General features: G+C 41.6%; 2 protein-coding genes across 2 annotated transcripts in view; one reads left to right on the forward strand and one right to left on the reverse strand.

Moving 5' to 3' along the window:
* Positions 1–24,324, forward strand: part of LOC133570515 (uncharacterized) — a 905,074-nt gene that overhangs the window by 499,398 nt on the left and 381,352 nt on the right. The window lies entirely within an intron of this gene.
* The window catches only part of LOC133570532 (uncharacterized), a 508,763-nt gene that overhangs the window by 54,685 nt on the left and 429,754 nt on the right, over positions 1–24,324 (reverse strand). The gene's annotated exons all lie outside the window — the stretch shown is intronic.

Consider the following 24,324-nt stretch of genomic DNA (forward strand, 5'->3'; position numbering starts at 1 on the left):
TAACAAAGAGAGATGAAAACACATCGCTAAGCAGAGATCAAGTGTGAGTGTAAAGTGTTGTGATTGTGTGAAAATGTGCGAAAGAACCATAGCAGAGTACGAGGAGGAACTTTGTCCAACAAGAGAGGAGAAGGAGCGACAACATGAAAAACATCAAGTTGTGTTACACACAACAGGTTTGTTTACTTCTTACTCTCACATCTTTACTAACTTTATATTTATTATTAACACTTTTCTTCAATAGATTGTCTATAGGAAGATGAATTGTCATGTGAGGATGATGCACTGATTGTTTTATGTTGTTCATAAAAACGAGACAGTTTCAGACACACAATATTTATGAGAGGTTGATGTTCCTCTCAGTTTGTAACAAAGTGTATCAACATGTTTACACAAAACTCACACAGTCACCGGGGGAATATTCCAGAGAGCAGGTTAAGTGCAAACTCCTGAGTATGTAAAGCTCCAGAGTTTGACCTCCAAAAATAAGAGAGGTAAGACAAAGTCAGAGTCAGTTACCATGGTAACTGACGCTGTAAACCTAGCCTGCTAGCTGGCAGGTTTGACAAGTTATTTATGTGTGTAAAAGCTATACTGACCTGTTATTTCCTTCATATTGGTGCAGCCATTAACCTACTACAACACCTGCTACATCCACCTACTCAGTGGCCTCGTGGTTAGAGTGTCCGTCCTGAGATGGGTAGGTTGTGAGTTCAAACCCCGACTGAGTCATACCAAAGACTATAAAAATGGCACTCAGCATTAAGGGTTGGAATTGGGGGTTAAATCACCATAAAAATGATTCCCGGGCGCGGCCACCGCTGCTGCTCACTGCTCCACTCACCTTCCAGGGGGTGATCAAGGGTGATGGGTCAAATGCAGAGAACAATCTGGCCACACCTAGTGTGTGTGTGACAATCATTGGTACTTTAACTTTTTAATGTGGCAGTGATTGTGGAAAAAACAAAGCCTGATCTAAAGATGACATCTTGATCTCATACCATCTCAAACCAATTGGCCGTTCATTATTAAGTGAAATGTCTTAAAGTCGCTTAAATTTGTCTTTAACCAAGCAACACTATTTTATCCAGTTACTCGATTAATCGAAAACATTTCCAGTAGAACACTTGATTAATAACATTTTCAATAGCCACAGCCCTATATTTCATGTACAATATAATATTTAGCATGTAGGAGTTCAAATGTGTTTTGTTTGTGTCCTGTAGACATCCATCAGCTGATTGGACACCAAGAAGAATGTCTCCCTCATCTGCAGGGGGACAGTTTCACTTCAGAGGATCCACAGCCCTCACACATGAAAGAGGAAGAGGAGGGAGAGTGTGTTGTAGGGCAGGAGGAGGATGATGTCAGCAAGTTTCCACTGACTGTTGTCTCTGTGAAGACTGAAGAGCATGAAGACAAAGCACCTGAGTCCTCACAGCTTCATCACAGTCCAAGTAAGCACAACATCCACATATCATCTAATACAATGTTTGTGACACATGTTCATCCGGGGGCCACATTTAAAGTTAAAGTTAAAAGTTAAAGTACCAATGATTGTCACACACACACACTAGGTGTGGCGAAATTATTCTCTGCATTTGACCCATCACCCTTGATCACCCCCTGGGAGGTGAGGGGAGCAGTGGGCAGCAGCGGTGGCTGCGCCCGGGAATCATTTTGGTGATTTAACCCCCAATTCCAACCCTTGATGCTGAGTGCCAAGCAGGGAGGTAATGGGTCCCATTTTTATAGTCTTTGGTATGACTCGGCCGGGATTTGAACTCCCAACCTACCGATCTCAGGACGGACACTCTAACCACTAGGCCACTGAGTAGGTAGTATTTATGACTAAAGATGGAGATATACTTGCTTTTTAACACCACCATTTAATAATGAATGCTCATCAATCATCAACAGTGTAATTGCTGGGGTGTAACCATGTGACCTAGAGGCCGTCCTCCTTACCTCACGTGGTCAAATGAAGGCAAACATTCAATATGGCTACTGTTTATTTACCTTTAGCAGCACATATGTCAGCATATTTCAAAGGTTTAGTGGTGAAGATTAGGGATGTATACCAAGTACCATTTTTTTTAGTACTGGTTCCTAATTATGTCGTCCATGAGGACCGTGAAGATTCTGGACTAATGACACAACTATTTGTATTTTTAATTCCAGCTGACTGACGTATCTATTACACGTTGTCACATTGAGTTCAGCTGCCGCTGCTACACATTAACATCAGCTTTGAATAATGACAAATAAGGAAGCAACAACACGCAAAAGTTTGATGTGTGTGTGTTATTGACAAGAAGATGACATAACTGCATTTCACCTTGCACTGCACACAGAGTTGACTTCTTTAAGACTTCAAATAAACAGCTGTTTTTTTCTTCTTTTTTCTTTCTTTATTTAATCAGGTAAAAATCCCATTGAGATCAAAGATCTCTTTTCCAAGGGAAACCTGGCCAAGAGGGCAGCAGCAAGGTTACATTAAAAACAGTAAACAACACATAAAACATAAAATGTACAACATTAAAACTTGCTGACATAACACATGTGCATACAGACAAGGTAGACTGCAATCCTTTCACAGAAGCTTTAAACTCATGTCATGTAACAAGGGTTTGAAGTTGAATATTGGATTGTAGGTTATTCCAAGCCTTCGCTGCTGAAAACCTAAATGCTTTCTTGCCCAGTTCAGTTCTTACTTTGGGGACGACAAATTGCAGAACATTCATTGAACGCAGATTGTGACTTCCTTGTTTCTTTGTTAAAAGACATGCCAGATAAGATGGGGTGATACCCAGAATGGTTTTGTAGATGAACACATACCAATGATTGAGGCGTCACGCACATAAAGATGTCCAGTTAACCATTGAGTATAACACACAATGGTGAGTAAGTTAACCATTGAGTATAACACACAATGGTGAGTAAGTTAACCATTGAGTATAACACACAATGGTGAGTAAGTTGGTGATGAATCTCAGTGCCCCGTGGTACACACTATCCAGCTTGTGGAGACAACCAGCAGTAGCATTCATGTACAACACATCTCCATAGTCAATAACAGGTAAAAAGGTTGTTTCCACCAATTTCTGTTTCACAATAAAAGAAAAGCAAGACTTGTTTCTATAATAAAATCCCAGTAAAAGTTTCAGTTTTTTTTTTACAACATACTGAATGTGTTCCTTAAAACTCAAGTGGTCATTAATTAAAAATCCTAAATATTTAAAATCAGATACTAACACAATTTTGTAGCCCATTTCTTGTTCAAATGTTCTCACACAGTGCTGATCTTACAGTTTTTGATGTGGTAAAGAACATACACTTTGTTTTCTCTGCATTTAAAAGCAGTTGAAGATAGCAAAGTTGTTCTTGTACTCTGTCAAATGCTTGTTGTGGATATTTAAAGGCCTCAGCAGGAGTGGGTGCTGTGCAGTATATGACAGTATCATCAGCGTAGGAATGGAAAGTTGAGTTCGGAATATTCCGTCCAAGATTATTAATTATTAATTAATAATGGGCCCAACACAGAACTTTGAGGGACACCCTTTTTCACTTGCAGTACGTCCGAGAAGGAACCCTCTATCTGAACAGCCTGAGTTCTGCTTGTGAGGTCATTTGCAAACCATCCAACTGCTTGCTGAGAAAAACCAATAGCTGAAAGACGTTTGATTAAAATGACATGATCAACAGTATCAAATGCCTTTGAAAAGTCAATGAAGAGGGACAGACAGCACTGCTTCTTGTCAAGAGCTTCAGTTACATCATTTATAAACTTCATAGCAGCAGTAACAGTACTGTGATTTCTGCCAAAACCTGACTGAAATGGTGACAGAATAAAGTTGGTGTCCAAAAAGTATTTTATCTGTTCACTGATAAGGGATTTAAGCACTTTTGCCAGAACAGAGAGTTTAGAGATCGGTCTGTAATTATTTAGATTACTAGGCTCACCTCCTTTTAATTGGAGGATTACAAGGACAGATTTCCAATCCAAGGGGATTTCATTTGAAATTAGAGTAAGGTTAAAAATGTGAGTCAGTGGTCCAGCTATAATTTCAGCTGCCAACTTTAGGAAGAGCGGCTCCAACTTATCTGAGCCAGCTGGTTTTCTAGGTTTAAGTTGTTTTAGAGAACTCATTACCTCTGTTGTGGTAAAAGGCGTAAAGTTAAAAACTTGGGTATTTTCAACGGTTCTTTTTGTTAGCGGAACTTCAGTAAAGTTGTCAGAATTATAGAGAAAACCAGAGGAAATAAAATGATTATTATAATGACTACCCATTTGTCTTCTGTCACTTACTCTGACACCATCAACAAGTATACTAGGTGGGAGATTGACTGAATTACAGCAGGCGGACAAAGATTTGATTATTTTCCAAAACTTCTTTTGGTGTTTGAGGTTTTCAGTTGTTGTGGAGAAATAAAATTCTGATTTGACTTTCCGAAGGAGAGAGGTAAATTGATTTTTTAATTGTCTAAAATTCAACCAATCTGCTTTTAACCCTGACTTGCATGCCCTGGCCCAAGCAGCATTACGCTCATGCAATACATCTGACAGGTCCGATGTAAACCACTGATTGTCACGTCCTTTAACCCTACATTTTCTAAAAGGGGCATGTTTGTTCACTATACTCAAGAAGTTTTTGTGAAAATATTTCCAAGCCAGTTCAACATTATCAAAAAGAGCAATTCTATCCCAATTAAAAAGATGCAAGTCATGTAAAAAAGCTTGCGTCTCAAATAATTTCATATTATGTTTTTCAAGAAGACGAGGCTTGCTTTTAGGAATCCTTGTGTCTCGCACTACTGCAATCACACAATGATCACTCACATCATTAGGGAAAACACCAGATACAACACATTTAAAGGGCATATTTGTTAGAATTAAGTCAATGAGTGTAGCTTTTTGAGGGCATTTAGGATTAGGTCTTGTTGCTGAGTTAATTAATTGTGTTAAATTTAGAGATTCACACTGTGCTTTCAAAGAGTCAGACACAAATGTGAGCCAGTCCCAGTTCAAATCACTATTTCATTGTATTTCAGTTGAGACAGAAGCATTACAAGAGTAGATAGGGAATTACTAGGGCAGGGGTCGGCAACTTTTACCACTCAAAGAGCCATTTTGACCAGTTTCACAAATTAAAGAAGATAATGGGAGCCACAAAACTCTGTTGAAATTTAAAATTAAATAACACTACATACAACGTTTTTTTTTTTGCTTTGTGCTATGTATAAACCAGGGGTCTCAGACACGCGGCCCGCACCTTAATATGAAAATTGAATGTTACTGCGGCCCGAGAGTTTTATATGAATGGCGCTTGACAGCGTCATACTTGCCAACCCTCCCGATTTTTCCGGGAGACTACGAATAATTTCAGGGCAACTATTCTCTCGAGCGTGCCGTGATGACACGGCATTTAACGCCCTCTACAACCTGTACAAACAGAGTGCCGGCCCAGCCACAGGATGTATGAGGCTTCTGCTAACTCACACAAATGACAGCAAGGCATACTTGGTCAACAACCATACAGGTCACACTGACGGCGGCCGTGTAAAACAACTTTAACACTCTTACTAATAATGCGCCACACTGTGAACCCACACCAAACAAGAATGACAAACACATTTCGGGAGAACATCCGCACCTTAACACAACATAAACACAACAGAACAAATACCCAGAATCCTTAGCAGCCCTAACTCTTCCGGGCTACATTATACACCCCCCCCCTACCACCAAACCCCGCCCACCTCAACCGACGCACGGAGGGGGTTGGGGGGTGATGGTTGGGGGAGAGCAAGGTTGGGGTGGGCGGGGTTTGGTGGTAGCGGGGGTGTATAATTTAGCCCGGAAGAGTTAGGGCTGCATGGGATTCTGGGTATTTGTTCTGTTGTGTTTATGTTGTGTTAAGGTGCGGATGTTCTCCCGAAATGTGTTTGTCATTCTTGTTTGGTTTTGGTTCACAGTGTGGCGCATATTAGTAAGAGTGTTAAAGTTGTTTTATACGGCCACCGTCAGTGTAACCTGTGTGGCTGTTGACCAAGTATGACTTGCTGTCACTTATGTAAACAAGCAGTAGTTGCATACAACATGTGGCTTGGCTGGCACACTGTAAGTACAGGTTGTAGAGGGCGTTAAATGCTGTACCATCACGGCAAGCCCTTATTATAATTGTTAGGGTGAAAATCTGAAAATATTTGTCCCGGGAGATTTCTGGGAGAGGCACTGAAATCCGGAAGTCTCCCAGGAAAATCAGGAGCTGAGCCGCATCAGAGTGATCAAAGAGCCGCATGCGGCTCCGGATCCGCGGGTTGCCGACCCCTGTACTAGGGGCAGATGGAGGCCTATAACACCCCACTACCATAATGTGGTGATTTCTAGCTAATTCAATTTCAAGTGCTAACAGTTCAAGTTCTTTACTTACTGATTCAGAGAGCACTAATTTAACATCAAACCTCTGCTTAATATATATGGCCACTCCACCACCTTTTCTTTGTCGGTCAGTACGATAGACATTATAGCCATTAATGTAAATATCTTTATTAAGCACAGATTGTTTAAGCCAAGTTTCAGATAAGACTACAATATCAGCATTTGTTGAGTTTATCCAGATCTTTATCATATCCAGCTTAGGGAGTAAACTCCGAACATTGATATGAATAATCCCAAGACTAGTTTTAAAATCTGTAGGTGGAAAACCTTGTGTAGGTGTATCAGGGCCTGGATTAGTCTCAACATTTCCCGAGAGCAATAACAATAATATAACTAAACATTTGCGCTTAAAGTTACCATCTTTTGAGTCAGTCTTTAATCTGTGAAAGTAAGTTCTCACAATAGGGGAGGATGCAGTAATGTTGACGTGGTCTCTCAAAACAAGGAAACAATAAGAATGAATGGACTCTACCATAGTATGCAGCCATTTGGTAGGCAGGTCAACGGTGGAAGGCTAGCAGGCAGGTCGATGGTGGAAGGCTAGCAGGCAAGTCGATGGTGGAAAGCTAGCAGGCAGGTCGACGGTGGAAGGCTAGCAGGCAGGTCGATGGTGGAAGGCTAGCAGGCAGGTCGATGGTGGAAGGCTAGCAGGCAGGTCGATGGTGGAAGGCTAGCAGGCAGGTCGACGGTGGAAGGCTAGCAGGCAGGTCGATGGTGGAAGGCTATCAGGCTGGCCGATGGTGGAAGGCTAGCAGGCAGGCCGATGGTGGAAGGCTGGCAGGCCGTGGTAAGCGCCTTGCATGGCAGATCTCGCCATTAGTGTGTGAATGAGTGAATGAGACGGGATGAGTTTGCTAAGTACAAAAATGAGTCGAAATTTTTGAATGAAAGAAACTTCTGTTCTAAATGTGTCCTCTAGATGTCGCAATAGCAATTCTTTGTATCTTTGTATATGATGCTACATATCTAAAACACAACTAAAACACATGATGTTAGCGCACCAGTCTGGGAAAATGAGCAAACTACATCAATAACATCCTGTAATTTGATTTTGATATTATTTATTTATCTTGATGGATTGAAAATGAACACCAATGAGTTGACTGATTAACATTATCACATAATTGATTCTGAAAGTGTAAAAAAGGACAACTAAAGATAGAATACTATTGTATGTAAAAAAAACAAAAAAACATTATTTGTACATTTTCAGAATGTGTTTGTTCTATTTGTAAACAAAGAAAACAATCTGCAATTTTCTTTATTTTTACGTTATCTTGCCGTGATTTTACCAGTCCGGCCAACTTGGAGTAGATCTTTCTCCATGTGGCCCCCCATCTAAAATTAGTTTAAACACCCCTGGCCGAGATCTTCCTGCGAAAAGCAGATACGAGAAAAAAATCTAATTATGAAACGGAATAGATCCCTACAGATTTGTTGAGTAATATCAAGGATTATCCGTCGGTGGCGTTCCCAGACATGTGGAACTATCTTGAGTTCCAGACGTCATTCTACACCACAAATTGTGGTTAAGTTTAGAGATAAAGTTTAGGTGTCATAGACCGTATACAGAATAAAATATTTACACACTTTATATCAGTGAGTGTAAAGTTAAGAATGCCTCAATCAATGCTGCCTTGTACTTATAATAAAACTTACTCCTCATCAAATTTCCAAGTCTGTTTTTGTACTCACTTTTGAATACATTTTAGTGGCTGGGACAAAAGGAAGTATATCCCGTGTTTTTATTGGTTGTTTTGTTACACTCTTTTAACACAACACACGAAAGAACACAAATAATGTCATTGTGTTAACAGTGTCAGTCCAAAACTATTTCTATTCTCTCTTTATCTTATTGACTTATTTACCCAACAGACGTTCAACAGCCCCTTCACATTAAAGAGGAAGAGGATGATCCACAGCCCACCTACATTAAAGAGGAAGAGGAGGATCCACAGCACACCCACATGAAAGAGGAAGAGGAAGATCCACACATGAAAGAGGAAGAGGAGGGAGAGTGTGTTGTAGGGCAGGAGGAGGATGATGTCAGCAAGTTTCCACTGACTGTTGTCTCTGTGAAGACTGAAGAGCATGAAGACAAAGCACCTGAGTCCTCTCAGCTTCATCACAGTCCAAGTAAGCACATATCATTTTATTCTCAGGGCATTCAATCCATCACAACTGGACTGTTCACTTTGTCTTAGAAGACTCATCCAAGTAGGCTTCATCACTTCATGCTCATACACTTCAAGTCTTAAATCTAATCATTGGAATTTAGAGGGGAACTGCACTTTTTGGGGGAATTTTTCTATCGTTCACAATCATTATAAAAGACATGATGGTGGATCTATATATATATAAAAAAAAATCACATTCTAATTAGGACTGGGCGATATGGCCTTTTATTAATATGTGGATATGTTTAGTCCATGTCACGATACACCATATATATGTGGATATGTTTAGGCCATGTCACAAATTTAGAGGGGAACTGCACTTTTTGGGAATTTTTCTATTGTTCACAATCTTTTTAAAAGACATGATGGTGGATATATATATATATAAACAAAAATGCATTCTAAGTAGGGCTGGGAGATATGGCCTTTTATTAAAATCTCTATTTTTAGTCCATGTCACGATACACCATATATATGTGGATATGTTTAGTCCATGTCACGATACACCATATATATGTGGATATGTTTAGGCCATGTCACGATACACCATATATATGTGGATATGTTTAGGCCATGTCACGATACACCATATATATGTGGATATGTTTAGGCCATGTCACGATACACCATATATATGTGGATATGTTTAGTCCATGTCACCATACACCATATATATGTGGATATGTTTAGGCCATGTCACGATACACCATATATATGTGGATATGTTTAGTCCATGTCACGATACACCATATATATGTGGATATGTTTAGTCCATGTCACGATACACCATATATATGTGGATATTTTGCCTTAGCCTTGAATGAACACTTGATGCATATAATCACAGCAGTATGATGATTATATGTGTCTACATTAAAACATTCTTCTTCATACTGCATTAATATATGCTACTTTTAAACTTTCATGCAGAGAGGGAAACCACAACTAAGTCAATTTAGCAAAAGTGTATTTATTAAACAGTTATTGAGCAGTGGTACAAACATTCATGTCATTTCAAAACAGAAAGTGCAAGATTGTCAGACATTTTAAAACAAGCTATTAGTTCACTTCTGTGCATGATGTCACTAAGATGACATATCAAAACAACACTAAATTAAAGTGCACTTTCTGTACAGAACGCCACTACAATAGTTTAAAACAAATGAAGTGCACTTTTGTGCATGATGTCACACAAGATATTTCAATAAGTGTCATATAATAATGAGCTGCATAATAGGAAATCAAATAGTGTATGTCCTTCACTATGTGGTAGGTTCCTGCGGACGTTATCTCCTTCTGTTGTTGACTATTTGTTTCATACGGTGTTGATGTGGAAATGGTTGCTTGGGCATTTTGTGGGTGTGGCACTGAACGGAGATGTTGACATGCGGAGTTTCAAGCACTCCTCATTCTCCAGCGGGTGACTTTTCAAATGATGCTACATTAGCAGTGCTGCTACTTTTTGTAGCAACGCTTTTGCCGCATACTTGTTCACCATCTACCCGCTTGAAGCCAAACCACCGCCAGACGATGGACCCCCTGCTGTTTGTTTTGGGAACTATTTCTTCCTTCATTTGTTACCAGATTGGCACCTTCTTTCTCTCGTATTACCAGTAGCACCACAGCTAACGTTACCATGCCGCTACCTGTCTGCTCCGTGAGAGCGTATGACGTTGCACACGTGACAGTATGTGACGTATGTAAGAAGGTGCGCTTGTTTTATGTCTCTGTGAGAAGGAGAGACAAGAAAGAGTGAGAAGAGCCTGTAGTGTAATGCCTGCAGCTAAAAGCAACTGTGTGAGAACGTATACTCCAATATCACCATATAGTCATTTTCTATATCGCACGGAGACAAACCCACAATATATCCAGTATATTCCATATATCACCCAGCCCTAATTCTAACTCATAAATGTAAATAAAAGTCCACTTGCAATGGAGCCAATGGGAGGTCCTCTATAACCATCCAAAATACACCAACAATACTCCATTTGCATTTTGTGGCTTGAATGTCCACCAAGTGTTAGTTGAGTTGAGTTTATTTGGAACATGCAAGCATACAACATGATACATCACACATGCATGAATACAACATGATACATCACACATGCATGCATACAACATGATACATCACACATGCATGCATACAACATGATACATCACACATGCATGCATACAAACATGATACATCACACATGCATGCATACAACATGATACATCACACATGCATGCATACAGCATGATACATCACACATGCATGCATACAACATGATACATCACACATGCATGCATACAAACATGATACATCACACATGCATGCATACAACATGATACATCACACATGCATGCATGCATACAATATGATACATCACACATGCATGCATACAACATGATGCATCACACATGCATGCATACAACATGATACATCACACATGCATGCATGCATACAATATGATACATCACACATTCATGCATACAACATGATACATCACACATGCATGCATACAACATGATACATCACACATGCATACAATATGATACATCACACATGCATGCATACAACATGATACATCACACATGCATGCTTACAACATGATACATCACACATGCATGTATACAACATGATACATCACAATTTCCAGTTTGTCTTTTCAACATGTTGGAAAAGGAGTAGGAAGACTTACTTACTTACTTACTTAGTCCTCTTGCACTTCAGGGCGCGTAGAGCCGACCATAGCAACCAGGTCTCTCCATCTGGGTCTGTTGTGGGCAAGGTGTTGAGCTTGTGCCATAGTCACATTGCAGGCCTTAAGGTCCTGGGCTAATACAGCCAGCCAGCGAGTCCTGGGGGCGCCTCTAGGGCGTCTCCAGCCAGCTCGCTGCGGGTTGAAGTCCAGGATTTTGCGCGTGGGGTGTTCCCCCGGCAGGCGGATGACATGGCCATACCAGCGCACTCGCCGCATTGCCGCGAGGCGAGAGGCTGGGAGCTGTTGGGTTAGCTCTCTTAGGGTCTTGTTGGTGACATGCTGGCTCCACGTGATGCCTTCTATCCTCCTGAGGGCTCTGGAGTCAAAGCCATCTAGCCTGGCCGCCAGGATGTTATTCAGCGGCCATGTTTCCGAGCCGTACAGAAGGACAGAGATGACAGAGGAATTGTAGACCCTCAACTTGGTGTCCCGAGATATGTGCCGGTGTCCCCACAACGGTCTCCACAGGGACTGCATGACGGAGGCTGCAAGGGTGCGACGGCGGTCCACCTCTCGTTTGAGGTCGCCGGTGTTGGTGACTGTCGAGCCGAGGTATCTGAAGGTAGGGACAAAGTGGACAGGGGTATTCTCAAATAAGAAGGGTGGTGGGTCTGGTCCATCGCCGATATGCATGAGTTCGGTTTTGGACCAGCTGATTTTCAGGCCGAGCTGTTTGGTCTCCTCATCAAACACACCGAGGGCCTCCCTGAGCTGGTCAGCGGTCTCACTGAACAGGGTGGTGTCATCGGCGTATTCGAGGTCCTTTAGGGTGTAGTTTCCAAGTGACACCCCGGGGACTCGCACACAGACTCTGGACATCAGGTGGTCGATGACACAGTTAAATAGTTCTGGTGCGGCAACACAGCCTTGCCTGACCCACTCAGAGTCTTTACAGCTCACACGCACACAGCTTTCTGTACCCTGATATAACTGCTGAAAGAGTGTGGTGATTTTAGTTGGGACTCCGAGGGACTTCAGGATGTTCCAGAGGGACCCGTGGTCCACAGTGTCGAAGGCAGCCTTAAGGTCAATGAAGGCAATGTAGAGGTGCCGGTCCTTTCTGAGCTCCCGGGCCTTTTCTATTAAGAGCCGGATGGCAGAGATGTGATCCATGGTGGAACGATTGAGCATGAAGCCGGCCTGTTCTTGGCGGCGTCTGCTTCTGGTTGCAGGTAGAGCTCGGGTGAGTAATATGCGGGTAAAGAGTTTACCGGGGATGGAGAGGAGTGTGATCCCTCTATGGTTGCTGCAGGTCAGCTGGTCTCCCTTATGCTTCCAAAATGGTAGTATAATGCCCCGCCTCCAGTCATCAGGCAGCGACTCAGAGACCCACACATGGTTGATGATCTGTGTGAGCCAGAGGATGATGTTGTCTCCTCTGGCCTTCAGCATCTCTGCTGTGATGGTACATAAGCCAGGGGCTTTTCCATTCTTGAGTTTCGTTAGGGCTGCTCTGACTTCAGCTGGAGAGACAGGGGCGGTGGAGCAGTCCGGGATTGTGGTGGTGTGGGTGGTAGGGGTGGGGTCTTCCGGGGAAGGGGGATGGTTGAGGAGCTCGCTGAAATGCTCCTTCCAGCGGCTGATGCAATCCGTTTCAGTGGAGAGGATGTTGCCAGCCTGATCCTTGACTAGGAAGCAGCGCTGGCGGGGGCCCGCTTTCCCTTTGCGGAGCAGGTTGAAAAGCTGCCGCAGGTTGTTGTTTTGGGAAGCCGTCTCCATGGCTGTCGCCTGGTTGCTCCAGAAGTTCTCCCTGTCGCGTCGAATAGGCAGATTGCGTTGGCTGTTGAGGCGTCGATACAGGTCCAGGTCTCCCCGCAGACGGGCTGCTCGTCTGTTATTCACGATATCTAGTGTGTCTTGTGATATCCAGGGCTTCTTGGTGGCAGGTCTCGTCCGCCCGATTGATTCTTTGGAAGCCTCAATGACCTTGTTTTTAAAGTGAGGCCATTCTTTATCAATCCCACTGGAGAGGGCATTGAATCGGTTTGCGATGGAACACCTGTACGTCTCCATGATGGCCGGGTCTTGCAGTCGTGAGGAGTCTAGCCTGGGGGAGGCATTAGTTAATGCCCCTGCCTTGAACTTCAGCCGCATGTCGGCTATCAGCAGGCGGTGGTCGGTGTTACCAAGCTGTGCACCTCTGAAGACACGGCAGTTGGTGATGGATGTTTTCCAGCGGCGGGATATGAGGATGTGGTCGATGGCTTTCTTTGTTTTTCCATCTGGGCTGTACCAGGTCCAATGATGGATCCGCTTCCGGGGAAACCAAGTGTCGGCGATGCAGAGGTTGGTGGCTCTGCACAGATTAAGCAATCGTTGGCCGTTATCATTGGTGGTGCTGTTGATAAAGACGGGACCTGTTACTGCCGGGAGGGTGAGGTCCTGGGTGGAGATTGTAGCATTGGCATCTGTGAGGACGATGACAATGTCATGAGGGGGGGCTGCCAGGATGGCGTCATGTAGCTGGTCGTGGAAGGTGTCCTTTGCCTGGTCTGGGGTGACATCAGTTGGGCTATAGGCGACAATAACTGTCATCTTCCCATGTTGGTGTAATAGACGGACAGAGAGCAGTCTATCACTGACTGGTTTCCAGCTGATGATTGACTTCCTCCGGTATAGCGGGATGGCTAGGGCTACGCCGTAGAGGCCTCTACCATCATTTGGGCCACTCCAGAGAAAAAGGTGGTCGCCGGCGGTGGTCTCTCCAGTACCGCGCCAGCGTGACTCGCAAAGGCCAGCGAGGGTAATGTTGTAGTTGGAGAGTTCACGGGAGAGAAGTGTTGCATAGCCGGGGCGTAGGAGTGTTTGGACATTCCAGCAGGCAATGCGGGTTTTGTAACGGAGATCCAAATGTCGTAGTTCGAGGGCATGCAGGGGTCTGTTGCCAGGGTAGTCCGTCCGGTTAAATCTAGTTGCTCTGGTTGGATTCGTAACTGTTTAGTTTTCACCATGCTGGGTAGTTGGCCCTGCGATGGCTAGTCAGCTGGTGGGGCTGCCACCTTACAGCATGCTGACGGGCTGTGAACCCCTTACGTATGGCAGGGGGTTCGGCGGAAGCTGCTCATTAGTGCCATCCTGGTGCCGTGAGCCCCCCGAAGGTTACAGGTTCACCATGCACTGAGCCCAGGCAGGCACCAGGTAGGTTTAAGCTGTCGCATCTCGTCAAGGTTACACAGTTCCTTGTCCTGGTGGGGTGAGGCCCCCAGGACAGCGACAGCGGCCCCCAGGACAGCGAGAGAACAAGTAGGAAGAAGCAGAGCTTATTTAATTCTACCCCTTTTCTTTTACATAACAGTTGCGAACACTTTTGTTCACTTCCTGTTCTCAATGTGTTCACAATATACTCCATAAGTAATCACAATAAAAATAAATAAATAATAATGAGTGAAGTAAGTTATATTTCATATGGTGAGATGAGTAAGATGATGTAGAAAATGAATAATGGATGAAATAAATTGAGAATGTTTATCTTCTTCTTTGTACTTTGTAAACACTTTAAGTGTGAAGAGTTTCTTGAAGTCGATCATATTAGTACATTGTTTGATTGCTTTGCTTCATCCATTCCATCATTTAATTCCACATACTGATATACTGAAGGTCTTAAGTGTTGTACGTGCATACAAATGTTTTAAATTACATTTTTCTCTAAGATGATATTTCTCATCTTTATTTGAGAATTGTTGTACATTCTTGGCTAGCAGGTTATAGTTTGCTTTGTGTATCATTTTAGCTGTTTGCTAATTCACTATGTGGTGGAATTTCAGTATTTTTGATTCAATAAATAAAGTGTTTGTATGTTGTCTATATCCAACATGATGTATTATTATAACTGATCTTTTTTGTAACACAGTTAATGAATGAAGTGTACTTTTGTAGTTATTTCCATATTTCTACACAATAAGTCAGATATGTAACACTAGTGAGCAGTAGAGAATATGAAGTCATTTTTGTCCCAGGACTTATTTTGCTTTATTCATTATTGCAATGTCTTTTGCCACCTTATGTGGTATATTTTTTACATGAGATTTCCAGTTCAATTTATCATCTGTTATTACACCCAAAAATCCGGTTTATTTTACCCATTCAATGTCTACTCTGTCCATTTGGACTTCTCCTGTAACCAAATAGCATTATTTTACTTTTACTGAGACTCAAAGATAGTTTGTTTTTGTCAAAGCATCTTTTTAATGTGTTCATTTCTTCTGTTATTATTTGTATTATTTTCTGTGTGTTCTCTCCTAAACAGAAAGCAGTTGTGTCGTCTGCAAATAAAACTAACTAAGTCCTTTGTAACTTTACAAATGTGGTTTATATAAAGATGAAACAATCTTGGTCCCAGTATTGATCCCTGGGGTACACCACAAGATATATCTAGCCGTGTTGACATATTTTCACCCATCTTCACATATTGCTTCCTGTTGGTTAAATAGCTTCTTACCCAGTTCAAGACCAACCCTTTTGATGCCATATCCTTCTAGTTTTGTTATAAAAATATCATGATTAATTGTGTCAAATGCTTTAGTTTAGTCCATGAATACTGCGGCCGCACATTCTTTACCATCTATTGCATTGCTCATTTCTTTTGTTATTTGGATTAATGCTATCCATGTTGACATATTAGCTGTGAATTCTGGTGTGTACCGTATTTTCCGCACTATAAGGCGCACCTAAAAACCACAAATTTTCTCAAAAGCTGACAGTCTTATAATCCGGTGCGCCTTATATATGGGTTAATATTAATATTAATTTTCATAAAGTTTCGGTCTCGCAACTACGGTAAACAGCCGCCATCTTTTTTCCCCGTAGAAGAAGAAAAAGCGCGCGGTCCATGCTGGGATATGTGACGTTTCATTTCCATTTGTGTGTTTATGTAAAGACCCCAAAATGGCTCCTATTAAGTGTGTTGTCTGTCTAATTATAAATAATGCAGACGAGGCGTGTTAACTGAGTTCTCAACGTTTACTCACAGCGTGCTCATAACCACATTCTAACTGCCAGCATACAACAACGCTTCTCAGGGCTACCGCGCATGCTCGTCACTATCGTTGCATGCTGGGTAGTGTAGTTGTTATATTTGCTAGCTCATAACATCACATTAAGAGACACGCTTATGCGCTTAATTCAATACTCGCCGTCATTCCGGGTGGATTGACAAAAGACCTCCAGCCGCTAGATATTGGTGTCAACAGGGCATTCGAAGCTAGACTGCTAACTGCGTGGGAACAGTGGATGACAGAAGGCGAACACACGTGACGTTCACCAAGACAGGGAGACAGCGCCAGACGACATACGCCACTATCTGCCAGTGGATCGTAAATGCCTGGGCTGATTCAGTCTCATCTGTGGTCCGAGCTTTCAGGAAGGCAGGAATTGTCACTGAACTAATAAACGGCAACGACACTGACTCCATTAATGACGACTTTGACGAGACGGAGCCGGCCATGTTGGATGCCGTATTCGCTCAACTGTTTAATTCGGACACTGAAGAGGAAGAATTCGAGGGATTTGTGAATGAGCTATAACTTCATAAAGTGAGCTTTACATTTTTATTTAGTGTGTTGTGTTGTGTGACATTAACGTTTGAGCAACGTTGAGTTATTGATATATTGTTATTGCTCTGCACTATTTCACGTGTTACTATATTGTGATTGCACGTTTGATTTACGTAACACGAGTAAATCAGCTGTTTATTCATTTTGGGAGTGAACGGAGTTGTCAGAACGGCATGGTGTAGTGGGTAGAGCAACCGTGCCAGAAACCTGAGGGTTGCAGGTTCGCTCCCCGCCTCTTACCATCCAAAAATCGCTGCCGTTGTGTCCTTGGGCGGGACACTTCACCCTTTGTCCCCGGTGCCACTCACACCGGTGAATTGAATGATGAATGATAGGTGGTGGTCGGAGGGGCCGTTGGCGCAAATTGCAGCCACGCTTCCGTCAGTCTACCCCAGGGCAGCTGTGGCTATGAAAGTAGCTTACCACCACCAGGTGTGAATGATGGGTTCTACATGTAAAGCGACTTTGGGTACTTAGAAAAGCGCTATATAAATCCCAGATATATATCGCTGGTTTGTTATCTATTAATAAAGTTTGACTGACCTATCTGACTGTTTTGTTGACATAGGTGCGCCTTATAATCCGGTGCGCCTTATATATGAACAAAGTTTTGAAATATGCCATTCATTGAAGGTGCGCCTTATAATCCGATGAGCCTTATAGTGCGGAAAATACGGTAGTTAGTAAACTGGTGTATGTCTCCATTCTTATAAATTGATACGACTTTTGCAGTTTTCATTTTGTCAGGGAATTTGCGGGTTAGAAATTATGTGTTGCTGATATATGTCAGAGGTTCTGAAATGTCTTCTATAACCTTTTTTATGGTTACCATATCTATTCCATGACAGTCGGTTGAGGTCTTGGATTTACAATGTTTTACAATTTTGATTATTTCTTCTTCTGTCACGTTCTTAAGAAACATGGAATTGGGATTTCTGTCTATGAGCTCACTCAAGTCCTCAACTGATCCATCATCTGCATTTGGAAATCTTTGTTCCACATTTTTTCCAATATTAACAAAGTAATCATTAAAACGTTCAACTATTTGGTTCATATTGTCATTTTTTGTATTTCCATGTAGAAAGTACTGGGGGTAATCTTTCTTAGCAGCATTTTTAATGATGCTATTTAGGATGCCCCATGTTGCTCTCATGTTGTTTCTGTTCTTCTTTAATAATTGTCTGTAGTATTCCTTCTTACATGTTCCTAGTATACCAATTAGATTGTTTTTATATTTATTATACTTATTTTCTGCCTCTATAGATGTCTGTGTTATTAATATTCCATATAATGTCTTTTTTTTGTGACAAGCATTTTTCAGTCCTTTTGTCATCCATGGTTGGTTGTTTTTCTTTTGCTTCTTACTAACTTCTTTCCATGGACAACATAAACATTGATATTATACATGTGGGACAATATATATATATATATATATATATATATATATATATATATATATATATATATATATATATATATATATATATATATATATATTTGATGTGGCAAGCTACTTTTGCAGTGTATAGCTTAGCTCCATTTAATTGAGAGTAACTTGTAGCTTAGCTTACTACATTGTCCAGGTAGCTTGCCCATCACTGTCTATTTGGCCTAGCTCACATGTCAATAGTTTGAATACTGCAAACTTCAATACAGTAACACCTCATTTGTTCTGCAGACGTCCAGCGGGTGTCAGCGGGGAGTCATGAAGAGGAGTGGCACACCAGTGTGGGACAGAAGGAGCTACAGGCCCCCTCCCACATTAAAGAGGAGCAGCTTCATGATGAAGATGAAGCTCAGTCCTTACAGCTTCATCACAGTCAAAGTGAGGAGAACAGAGGGGCGGAGCTTGTAAGTCAACACATCACAGAAGCTGATGGAGAGCATTGTGAAGATATCAAGTCAGAACCAGACAGCATCTTTGCTCCACTGTCAGACATGGACCACATGATGTCACACTCTTCTGATCACAGTGACCACATCCAAAAACCTTTGGAGAGTAAAAATGACTCTAAAGGTGATACGAGACATCACACTAACAACAAACACTTTGACTGCTCTGAATGTGGGAAATCATTTAGATGGAAGAGTAATTTTACAAGACACGTGAGAACACATACCGGTACTGGAGAGAAACCTTTTACTTGCTCTGTTTGTAAGAAGAGTTTCTCCAGCAAGCAAAACATGACCACACACATGAGAACACACACTGGAGAGAAACCTTTTACTTGCTCTGTTTGTAAGAAGAATTTCTCCACAAAGCATTACATGACCAGACACATGAGAACACATACTGGACAGAAACCTTTTACTTGCTCCGTTTGTAAGAAGAGTTTCTCCAAAAAGTGTAACATGACCAGACACATGAGAACACACACTGGAGAGAAACATTTTGCTTGCTCAGCTTGTGCTAAAAGATTCAACACTAAGAAGGAAATTATATTACACATGAGAACACACACAGGTGAGAAACCCTTTACTTGCTCTGTTTGTAAGAAGAGTTTCTCCAGAAAGCAAATCATGACCATACACATGAGAACACACACTGGAGAGAAACCTTTTGCTTGCTCAGCTTGTGCTAAAAGATTCAACACTAAGAATGGCATGATATTACACATGAGAACACACACTGGAGAGAAACCTTTTGCTTGCGCTGTTTGTAAAATGAGTTTCTCCAGAAAGCGTGACATGACCACACACATGAGAACACACACACTGGAGAGATACCGTTTAGTTGCACTGTGTGTGATAAGATGTTCAGGTTTAAGTATCAGGCCAGTATACACAAATGTGTAACAGTCATGGAAGCTGCAGGGATTTAAAAACACTTAAAGGGGAACATTATCACAATTTCAGAAGGGTTAAAACCATTAAAAATCAGTTCCCAGTGGCTTATTTTATTTTTCGAAGTTTTTTTCAAAATTCTACCCATCACGCAATATCCCTAACAAAGCTTCAAAGTGCCTGATTTTAACCATCGTTATATACACCCGTCCATTTTCCTGTGACGTCACATAGTGATGCCAACACAAACAAACATGGCGGAAAGAACAGCAAGCTATAGCGACATTAGCTCGGATTCAGACTCGGATTTCAGCGGCTTAAGCGATTCAACAGATTACGCATGTATTGAAACGGATGGTTGTAGTGTGGAGGCAGGTAGCGAAAACCAAATTGAAGAAGAAACTGAAGCTATTGAGCCATAACGATTTGAACCGTATGCAAGCGAAACCGACGAAAACGACACGACAGCCAGCGACACGGGAGAAAGCGAGGACGAAATCGGCGATGGCCTTCTAACCAACGATTGGTATGTGTTTGTTTGGCATTAAAGGAAACTAACAACTATGAACTAGGTTTACAGCATATGAAATACATTTGGCAACAACATGCACTTTGAGAGTGCAGACAGCCCAATTTTCATCAATTAATATATTCTGTAGACATACCCTCATCTGCTCTCTTTTCCTGAAAGCTGATCTGTCCAGTTTTGGAGTTGATGTCAGCAGGCCAGGGAAGCTAGGGTGGATATTCTTCTCTTGATCATCTTCGGTGGCATAAGGGACGGTGTGAGCCAAGACATCCAGGGGGTTTAGCTCGCTCGTCTGCGGGAACAAACTGCCGCCATTGCTTGCCGTGCTAACGAGGTCCTTTGTCCCTGAATTGCTCACACACTCCGGCAGATTCAATGGGGGTCTGGCGGCAGATTTCTTTGACTTTATGGTTGGAAATGCATCTGCTTTGAGTGTCGCAGGATATCCACACATTCTTGCCATCTCTGTCGTAGCATAGCTTTCGTCGGTAAAGTGTGCGGAACAAACGTCCAATTTCTTGCCACTTTGGCATCTTTGGGCCACTGGTGCAACTTGAATCCGTCCCTGTTGGTGTTGTTACACCCTCCGACAACACACCGACGAGGCATGATCTCTCCAAGGTACGGAAAACAGTCGAAAAAACAGAAAGTAACAGAGCTGATTTGACTCGGTGTTTGAGAAAATGGCGTATTGCTTCCCGATGTGACGTCACAACGTGACGTCATCGCTCCGAGAGCGAATAATAGAAAGGCGTTGAATTCGCCAAAATTCACCCATTTAGAGTTCGGAAATCGGTAAAAAAAATATATAGTCTTTTTTCTGCAACATCAAGGTATATATTGACGCTTACATAGGTCTGGTGATAATGTTCCTCTTTAAAGAAAAAAAAATCAATGGGTGGATGGAACTCAAATTTCTGTGGCTGCAACTTTGAATAATAATTGTTGTAATTAATTTGAAGTAATGGAAATATTTCAAATGAGATGGAATAATGGAAAGCATTATTATGACAGAAATTGTCAATCATCCATGCTGTTGTCTCCAGCAGTTGAGAGCGTCATTGTCTTCTCACTGGGCTCTCTAAACAAGCTGTAGAGCAGCTGCAGTACATCCACAATGCTGCTGCTCCAGTCCTGACACAACCCGCAAAAATGAGCATATTAGTAGTTTTCTCAGAAGAATAGAGTGTAAAACATCTCTGCTGTTGTACTAGTATATGTTCATCTTCTTCTATGACATGCTAGAGTCACATGAACCATTCCCAGCTCTGGGAACCTCAGTGAGTGTTCTCCTGCTGGTGGCCAGAGTCATGTTTCACTTTTATGCTCCTAAAATCTACAATCATATTCCTAAAGATGTGAGACAGGCATTAACATTGGCAAAGTTCAAATCCAGCCTGAAAACACTTACTAAACCAAAAAGAAAACTGAAAAATATCTCATCTACACACTTTGGAAGTATAAAAACACTTCAACTTACCGTAGATGATAATATAAGACAAATGATGGTTGACCCTGACTCTAGGTACCAACAGGAGACCACTCATTGAAGTTCCCAGAGCAGGAGATGCTTCATATGGCTCTCACATGTCAGAGATGTACTTTGGCACAAGACCATGAAAACACTTGCACACAAGCAGAGCTGTTTGAAGGCCTACTGAAATGAAATGTTCTTATTTAAACGGGGATAGCAGATCCATTCTATGTGTCATACTTGATCATTTCGTAATATTGCCATATTTTTGCTGAAAGGATTTAGTAAAGAACATCGACGATAAAGTTCGCTGATAAAAAAAGCCTTGCCTGTACCGGAAGTAGCGTGACGTCACAGGTTGTAGAGCTCCTCACATTTCCCCATTGTTTACACCAGCAGCGAGAGCGATTCAGACCGAGAAAGCGACGATTACCCCATTCATTTGAGCCAGGATGAAAGATTTGTGGATGAGGAAAGTGAGAGTGAAGGACTAGAGTGCAGTGCAGGACGCATCTTTTTTCGCTCTGACCGTAACTTAGGTACAAGGGCTCATTGGATTCCACATTTTCTCCTTTTTCTATTGTGGATCACGGATTTGTATTTTAAACCACCTGGGATACTATATCCTCTTGAAAATGAGAGTCGAGAACGCGAAATGGACATTCAAAGTGACTTTTATCTCCACGACAATACATCGGCGAAGCACTTTAGCTACGGAGCTAACGTGATAGCATCGTGCTTAACTGCAGATAGAAACAGAAGAAATAAGCCCCTGACTGGAAGGATAGACAGAAGATCAACAATACTACCAAACCCTGGACCTGTAACCACACAGTTAATGCTGTGCCGCCTGGCGAAGCCTAGCAATGCTGTTGCTAACGACGCCATTGAAGCTAACTTAGGTACGGGACCTGACAGAGCTATGATCTAAACATTAGCTCTCCACCTACGCCGGCTCTCATCTGCTCATCAACACCCGTGCTCACTTGCGTTCCAGTGATCCACGGTGTGACGAAGGACTTCACCCGATCATCGATGCGGTCGGCGGCCCGGAGACGGAGGAAGTCAACCCAGACAGGTGAGGACAGCGGTGCGGCGGCGGGCGTTGTAGCTTTCGACGACACCCCGGCCGCCATCAGAGTCGGCAAGAAACATATTTTTCCCCAAAGTTACGTACGCGACATGCACATAGCGGAACGCACGTACGGGCAAGCAATCAAATGTTTGGAAGCAAAGCTGTAGTCACGGTAGCACGTCTGCTAGCCAACTCAAAGTCCTCCTGGTTGTGTTGCTGTAGCCAGACGCTAATACACCGATCGCCTCTACAGCTTTCTTCTTTGCTGTCTCCATTGTTCATTGAACAAATTGCAAAAGATTCACCAACACAGATGTCCACAATACTGTGGAATTTTGCAATGAAAACAGAGCTGTTTGTATTGGATACAATGGTGTCCCAATACTTCCGCTTCAACCCGTGACGTCACGCGCAAACGTCATCATACCTAGACGTTTTCAACCGGAAGTTTCCCGGGAAATTTAAAATTGCACTTTATAAGTTAACCCGGCCGTATTGGCATGTGTTGCAATGTTAAGATTTCATCATTGATATATAAACTATCAGACTGGTAGTAGTGGCTTTCAGTAGGCCTTTAAGAACCTTCTTAAAACCCATTTTTATTCACTGGCTTTTAACCCAGCATGACATTTTAAACTGTTTTTAACTTTTTTTTTTAACTGTTTTTAACTTGTTAACTGCTTTTTATCTAACAAATTGTTCTTAGGATAATTTGTATTTGCTTTTTCAATGTGTATTTTACTTCTGTTTTAAATGTTATTTTTTAGTCTGTGCTTTGCCTCTATTTCTTTGTGGTGTTCAGCCCTTTAATTGTTCTTCAACTGTGCTTCTTTTTAAAGGGCTTTATAAATAAAGTTGGTATGGTATGGTATATATATATCTGTATATATTATTTACTGTACACATATTATGTATATATTCGTATATATGTTAGATCTTTTATGGCTATATTAGTCTATTTATACCTGCATTGTCCTTTCCATCCTTACACTTTCCATCATTGTAACTGAGCTACTGTGTTGAACAATTTCCCTTGTGGATCATTAAAGTTTGTCTAAGTCTAAGTCAAAGTATGGTATATAATGTCATGTATTATGACTTCAACATTATTCATGTTAATATTAGACTTTGTTTGTAAACCAGTTCTACTTCTGACTATTTATTTTATTTTGTATTGAACAATTAAACATACATAAACAATGTACACACACATTAAGGTGCTTTCAATACAATATGAGTCAATGTTTTTCAATATTTTACTCAGCAATATAAAACACATCACATTAAATACAATCCTCCTACAAACAAAACATGTTAAAGAAAGTCAAAGTAAATATGAGAGACCATACGAATAAGATTAAAATAAACATATATACAAATGAATAATAAACTTGTGCTTAAACGTGCTTATTTAAAACCACTTAAATAATTCCAATAAATATAATCATTTAAGGGCTTTTTCTATTTGGTACAATCTTCCAAGAATGAATTAATAAAATTAAATCATTAACACAATGTGAGAATTAGGATTTCACTTCAAGAAA

Source organism: Nerophis lumbriciformis, linkage group LG28, assembly GCF_033978685.3.
Source record: "Nerophis lumbriciformis linkage group LG28, RoL_Nlum_v2.1, whole genome shotgun sequence".
In the NCBI taxonomy this organism is placed as follows: Eukaryota; Metazoa; Chordata; class Actinopteri; order Syngnathiformes; family Syngnathidae; genus Nerophis; species Nerophis lumbriciformis.